The sequence below is a fragment of the Gossypium hirsutum genome, chromosome D11 (assembly GCF_007990345.1).
Source record: "Gossypium hirsutum isolate 1008001.06 chromosome D11, Gossypium_hirsutum_v2.1, whole genome shotgun sequence".
Lineage (NCBI taxonomy): Eukaryota > Viridiplantae > Streptophyta > Magnoliopsida > Malvales > Malvaceae > Gossypium > Gossypium hirsutum.
The window spans coordinates 33112478-33120056 of record NC_053447.1 but is presented as its reverse complement, the minus strand read 5'-3'; the positions used below and the strand labels follow the sequence as shown (position 1 = coordinate 33120056).

General features: G+C 31.2%; 1 long non-coding RNA gene across 2 annotated transcripts; it reads left to right on the top strand.

The window, feature by feature from the left end:
* The first annotated feature begins 3675 nt into the window (after positions 1-3675).
* LOC107913373 (uncharacterized) lies at positions 3676-7579 on the top strand. 2 transcript variants are annotated; one of them, XR_005920445.1, is made up of 8 exons: positions 3676-3799; positions 3922-4201; positions 4727-4822; positions 5099-5321; positions 5435-5514; positions 6132-6494; positions 6963-7238; positions 7317-7579. It is a non-coding gene; the product is annotated as an uncharacterized lncRNA (long non-coding RNA). The 2 variants fall into 2 exon arrangements; XR_005920446.1 differs by having other exon boundaries at positions 3780-4201.

Sequence of the window (7579 nt, the reverse complement as noted above, 5' to 3'; positions counted from 1 at the left end):
GGAGAGGCTGAGACAAAATAAGGTGTGCCATCTCAGCATCTGTCATTGCTGGAAATACCATGCCAGCTGTTTTGTTTTAACTTGAAGAACAAAATATATTAATATTAAAGCGTAAATGCTTAAAACGAACATTAAAATATTATATGATGATATATACACTTAAGTCATTACCCAACAAATAATAAAAGAGGGGCGTTCATTTTTGAACAATTAAAGACAGACAAACAAAAAGGCAACGATTCTAACTTTGGTGGGGATTGCGGACCTGATAATTATTATGTATTTTGTTTCTTCGTATTAGACAAAATAAATAATTATGCCTTTGCAGTTGCATCAGTATTCTTCTTTTTATGTTGATCCCAATCTTCTAAAGCTGATACCATAGAATCCAGTCTTCCAATTAAACAAACAAAAATTTTCTTTTGAAGCATAAATCAAACCAAATTAACAAAAAGTAAATAATTACTAAAACTATAACACCATCCAATAACTACGGCTGTATATAAAAGAAATAACTTAAGGCTTTCCTTACTTTGACACTTGTTCATTTTTTTTTCCGACATAATAATCCTCCTGGCTTTGGCTTCTAAACTTGTCTCAATTAATGATACTAAACATGGTGGTGCGTTCTTTAATTCTTTGTTTTTCTTTTCATACTTTATATTTGCAATATATTCGTTTCGAATCTTAATAATAATTTTCTTTTCAGTTACGCAGTTTTTGTTATTGGCAAGTTTTGCAATGACCCAAAGCTTGCCAAAGCCGAAGACTTAAACCTTTTAGGGATCAAACATTCCAAGAAATACATCTAGTAGAGTGTCAAACCTAAATTCTTGTTAAATAAAATAAGAGATTGTTTGCAAGTCAAGATAAACAAAATATATTTTCTTTCAAGAAGATTTAGTATTTATTACTATAATATATTTAGCATTTATTAGCATAATCTATTTGACCTACAAATTTAGCCTATAAATAAGCTCTTTTACAACCTTAGAAAAAACACTCATTAAAATATTAGAATTCATAATACTTTTGAATAATTTTGTGTTTACATTTTGAGGGTTCTTTGTTTTTCGGGTTTAGTTTTTATCTCCATCTTTTGCGCTCTCCATTCTTTTCTCATTATAGTAAAATTATCTTTGTCTGTGATTTTTTATCCTCTTTGGAAGAGTTTTTCCACGTTAAATTTATGTGTTCAATTTCTCAATTTCTTTCATTATTTTTACTTGTTCGTTGCTTAATCAGTTTGGTCCCCAATAAGTGGTATCAGGGGCTAGTTCAATTTTCATAGATCAGTCCGTTCAGAGATGGTAGCAATAAGGTTTAACATTAAGAAGTTCGATGATGTCATAGATTTCAATTTGTGGCGTGTTCGGATGATGAGAATTCTAGTTCAGTCCAACCTGAAAAATGTCGTTACTGAGAAAAAGCCTAAAAATCTTATATCAAACAGAATGGGGAGAGTTTGATGAAAATGTCATGTCTGCAATCTAGTTGTGCCTCATGAATAGGGTATTGCAAGAGGTATTGATGGAGAAAACCTCATCCGCCTTGTGGAAAAAGGTTAGAAACTCTTTATACGACAAAGTCTCTAGCTAACCGTTTAGGGTTCAAACAACATCTATTTACGTTTTGCATAAACGAATGTGAGCTTCTTAGAGATCACATTAGTCACACTACACCAAAACAAGCTTTTAGCGACGTTTTCAGTGGCGTTTGGACAAAAAACGGCGCTAAAAATCAAGTATTAGCGGCGCTTTACATAAAATGCCGTTAAAGATCAAGCATTAGAAAGCGCTGCAAAAAATGGGCATTAGCGGCGTTTTCTCGAAAAATGCCGCTAAAAAGCTAAGCCCAACGGCATCGTTTTCGACCTTTCGGGGCTTTTAGCGGCGTTTTTGAGAAAGCGCCGCTAATGGTCGGAGCTTTAGCGGCGTTTTTGGAAAAGCTCCGCTAATGCTCAGGCTTTTAGCGGCGTTTTTGAAAAAGCGCCGCTAATGCTCAGGGCTTTAGCGGCGTTTTCCAATAAGCGCCGCTAATGCTTAGGACTTTAGCGGCGTTTTTGGAAAGCGCCGCAAAAACATTTTATCTGTCTATTTACTATTTAATTTGTTTATTTATATTAATCAATTTATTTTTAATTGAATATTTTTAAAAATGGTTAAATTTGAAATAATGACACGTAGAAATAATTTCAAATAAAAAACGTAGAAAAATATTTGTTAAAAATGGAAAAATTAAAATACTATTATTTAAAATAATTTAAAAATTTTTAGGGTACATGACTGATTGATTTATATATTAAATAATTTCATATATAATTGTAAAAGATACGATAGTATTAATTTTAAAATATTTAATTAATTATCATTATAGTTTAGGGTTGAATATATATGGTTTAGGGTATATGGTTAATTTAGGATTTAAGGCCGGTTTAGGAGTTACAATTTTAAGGTTTATAGATTATGGAATTAGGGATTCTAGTTTAAGGGTTGTGATTTAGGGGTTAAGAGTTAGGGGTTAGGGATTTGGGTTAGAGTTTAGGGTTTAGATTAATTAGTATTTTTTAATTTACATATTAAATAAGGTTTAGGGTTAGTAGTTAAGGGTTTGGAGTTTAGGGTTAGGGGTTAGGGGTTAAGAGTTAGTGATTTAAGGTTTAGAGATTCGAGGTCGGGTTAGGGTTTAAGGTTTAGATTAAATAGTATTTTTTAATTTATATATTAATTAAGTTCTTATATAATTGTAAAAGAGGGGTTAGGGATTAGGGGTTTAGGGTTTATGTTTTATGATTTAGGATTTAGGAGATAGGGGTTTAGGAGATAGTTTAAATTATTTAAGAGATAATAGATCAATTTTATATATATTAAATGGTTTAGGATTTAATGTTTACTTTATATTTATTAAATGATGAAAATTTATACAATTAATTAATGTTTTTATATTTAAAAATATTTAATCTAAATTTAGATTATATGGCTTAAACCATTTGATATATTTAAATATTAGATTTAAAAAATTGATAAATAAATATATTGAGTTTTAAATTTGAACTATGAAATTATAATTATCTTTTATTTAATAACAATTTTCCATTTAAATTCAAATATGAAAATTTTTAGTAATCCTTTTTAAGAGTCGAGTTTAGACATAAAAATTGATCTCGACTCAATTTGGGTCAATCCAAAGTATTAATTAAGATTTAAGACGCTTTTAAGTCAACAAATTAAAGCTTCCATGTTGAAATTAATTAAGGGAATGTAAACAAGAAAAAAGAATGCTTCATGTGCATATTTGATAATTTAATTATCTAAGCTTTAGCTTATACTATAAAAAGAAAGTTTGATGGGTGTATTTGTTTAACAACATACAATATTATTGGTCTACTTGATTTTTTTTCCTTTATTATTATTATTATTTTGTTTTTTAAATGTAAATTTAAATTTAAATTTTTATCCAAATATTTACATATTTATATTTCAATTTATCTCATTTTTTATATAATTTATAAAAAAAGTAGTTTAATTTGAATTTTACTTTCCCTGAAAAAAATTTCAAATTTGTTTACTTAAAATATTAAAATATTAAAATAGTTATTATTTAATATACAAAATAAAACAATTTTAACAGAGCAAAATTGTTCAAAATAACATAATGTTTTGCGGTGTTTTTTATAAGCAATACCGGCGTTTTTGAAAACGCCGCAAAAATTATTTTTTTAAAAAAGGCACGTTTTATTCCTAAATTTCTCCGCCTAAAATTTCCAAATTAAAGGAGCTACGCTACTAAAGCAGATAAGGTTTTTGAAATTCCTTTTGTGCTTTCTCTTTGTCAAAAAAGACTTCTTTTTTGTTCGATATTTGCAGGAAAAAAAAAAGATAATGTGTTTGGTATTTTTGTTTTCGTTTTAAATTTTTTAAGGAAAGGGAGATGAAGAAAAAGAAGAAAAAGGGGGAAGAAAAATGCTGCAACTATGGGTAATTTATCCCGACTTTACCCTACGAGATAGGCTGGTCTCCCAATATTTCCTTAACCGAAGAGAGGAAAACCCTAATTTTGTCCCTCCCAAGAGACGAAAGGAAGGGAAAAATGGTGTTTTACTTCAAAGCCGGGCAGAAGCTAGCAATTACATCATTTTTATGGGTCTTGACAAGTAGGAGAACGCGGAGCTCATCAAATATGGCTTCATCGAAGATATCTGGTAATTTCTTATTTGAATTATTTTTCCAGATATATTGAAAAATTTTGAAATTTCGCCATTGTTGCTGTAGAGGAAATTGAATTAGGGCTTTTTGTTTCTCCTTCGCCCTAATAACAAAATAGAAATAGAGCGTGCTGGTAAATGGTTAGATGGAACTAATAAAGGATAAGAAAGCAATTCTGGCTTCTGCTGGTAAATGGTAATTTTAGCAGTACTCTTAACAAGTAAGTTATGGGTCAAGGATTTAATTTCATGATGAATTTGTGTGAGTGGGATCGGGATTTACTGGAAGTATTCCTGGGGAATTTTGCGCTGCTCATTTAGTTGTTAATTGGTTATGTTTCATTTGTTCTTTGCTCACTCAATCCCAAGGAGAAAAGAACAAATATTAGAATATGTTTTTATTACTCATGATGTGATTTGTTATGGATAACTCTTTGAGGTTTGACTGTATCTGGAATTTGTTTTAGCATCTTCTTCCATCACTTGCCCTTCATTAATGTGCTTACATTGTCGGTTATTCAGGCTGCTGTTCATAAAGAACCAATCTTTTCCATTCCTGGAACTGCAGCAATAGTTCAGCATGAAATTTTAAATAACAGAAGGCATGTATTAACTAAGGTAAATGTGGTATTTTAACTAAGATTTTGTTTTTGGGATTTGCAGAACTTCGTTTACTGCTAGAGAGTCATTGTTTTGCAGAAAGATGTTCTATTCTATTATGTTCTGTTGTGTGAAAAGTAGAAAATTATCTGTATGTGATAGAGTCTCGTTTGTGTTTGTTTTTAACCCAGGTAGTCTCGTCTGTGTTTGTTTTTAACCCAGGTGCTTTTATTCTGCTATGCATTTTACACATATGGTTTGTAATTTGATATTTGTTGTTTCATTTTTGTTTAGGTACAAGAAGCTCCTAAGCTCAGTGGATCTTACAAAGGACTTCTTCTTCAGCTATTCATACAATGTTATTTTTAGTCTTCAAAAGAACTAGTATAATAATGAACCAGGTGAGGTTCTTTATGAGACCATGTTTGTTTGGAATGAGTTCCTGACCCGAGGAATCAGCAATCACCTCAAGAATACTCTATGGACAGTTACCTTGGTGTATGGCTTCTTTAAGCAGGTTAAGGATGGATACTTGGCTAATTTTTAATTCATTTTTGCTGTGGTCAATGGATGGATGGTTATAATTTCTTTCTAAGCTTCATAGTTTGACATTAGGGTCTGTGAATGTAGGCATCCTTTTCTGTATCTGGAAGGAGTTTCAAACTTTTGCTTATTGCAAGACGATCCTGTCACTATGAACCTGCGAAGAGGTAATCACTTAGGAATAGTTAAAAAAGACGCAAGTATTGAACTAGTGACTGGAACACATAGCTATATATGAATGAATAAGATTTTAAATTCGGTTTGATGCACATGATTTTTTAATTATATATGAATGAATTAGAAATTTGGTTTGATGCACATAGCCAAACAGAGTATTGTTTTGTAACTCGTTTTTCCTTTTTTTCATGTTAGGCTTCCTTTCTGATTATTGTTATTCTATTTTTTAATGAAAAATAATCAAATAAGAAAGTTTCTTTTTTTTAATACAAAATTAGCTTTTGTTGTCTTTTTAATATCCAAACTTGGCGTTAGGGTTTCTACTTTCGATTCATCTGATTCTATGATACACTATTTTATATTAATCATATCTCCCTCCTTTGTTTTTCTCCATAATTAATTGGAAGGAATTCTATGAATTGATCAGTCATTTTGCATGTAATATTTTTAAAAATTTTATTCCTTAATTATGTTGTTAAAATTAAGCTTTTATAGTTTTACGTTTGATTAACGTGATTAAAATTATGATTCTCATCGTGAATACTTCCTTCATCGTATTTTACTTTGATTACATATTTCATGTAAATTTTTGTTACTTTATTTGCAGGTTAATAGCTTTCGACTATGGGGTTTAAAAAGGTTTATAAATGCTTGATGGATATTTTCCCGTAGGCATTTCTTTTTACTCATTTTTTATCCCATGCTGTAATTGATTTATGTATGTGTATAACATAAAGCGTGGTGATTTGGAAAAAGAAATGTAACAAACATGCAGTGTAAGTATATTTTCTCATACCTACTGCACATGTTGATTCACGAATTCTAAAAGCTATTGCTATCGAGAACTCTAAGGATGTGGACGCAGCTGCAGAGATTGTTCAGTCTGAGATTCTGCTTTACCTATCTAAACAAATCGTGGCTAGTAGTTCTTCCTCACGGAATCAGAGCCCTCCTGTGCAAGCAAATGAAGGTAGCTTTTTTTATGATTTAGTTGTAGACTTGTTTTTTTCTGCATTGTGCTTTGGCAGTTTTGCAAGTTTGTGGAATAATTAGTTATTATCTCTGTATGTTCTGTATTGTGGTTTGCACGGTAACTGCGTTGCATATTGGAGCTTATGCATTGATCTATTCACCTGTTTAATGTCATGCATATATTGTTCGCTGAACTTGCACAAGTAAAGCAAGTAGCACATCATACTGCACTTCATTTTTCATTAACATAATGCATAAAATTTTAGGGAGTTCAGATGTCCATCCTATAGTCACTATTGTGTATTAAAGTTTATTGTTTCAGTATACTAATGTTAGAGCCAGAAATTTGCCCGCCTGCTTCATTTTTCCACAATAAGGTAATAATTCAAACTGTTTCCTTGTTGTGGGAAACTGAAATTGCTTGATACTGGCATCATTTAGTATATAAATCTCCTTCTCGGCACAGGAGGTCTCGCAGGGATCATTCTTTGAAAAGAGAGAATCGTTCTAGCCATACGAAGTCTCCAAAACATGCTAGTTCACGTTCTCCTTCCCCCAGGACAAAGAGGTTGAGGAGACCACAGGCTGAAAAGGAAGTTGAGAAAGTGGAGAGGGAGTATGAGAGAAATCATAGCAGGGGTAGTGAGAAGAGTACACATAAGGAAAAAATTGAACATACTCATGTCAGACATGCCTTCATACCCATATCTGACATGTCTTTATACTGACACCTAACACTCAGGTAAGTCCGAGTAACATGGTTCTTTTCTTTTTCAAGTTATAAATTGTTTAACAATAGGTTCTTTGTTTTCTTAAGCAGGGATGATGAAGATGATTCTGTTGCCAAGATGAAGGCAGTTGAGGAAGCCTTGGAAGCAAAACAAAAAGTAACAAATAGTTTGTCTGCTGCCTGTTCTTTTTTTTTTATCATGTTTTATAATTTTGTGACAAATTGTTCTTGGTACTCTGAAGATATTTATGCAAAATTACCCTATGATTCTATTGTATTTATACAGCATGGCTGCACCATGTATTTCTTAACTAGTTTGATAAATTTTATGTGTGGTGTTTAATTTTTCGTTA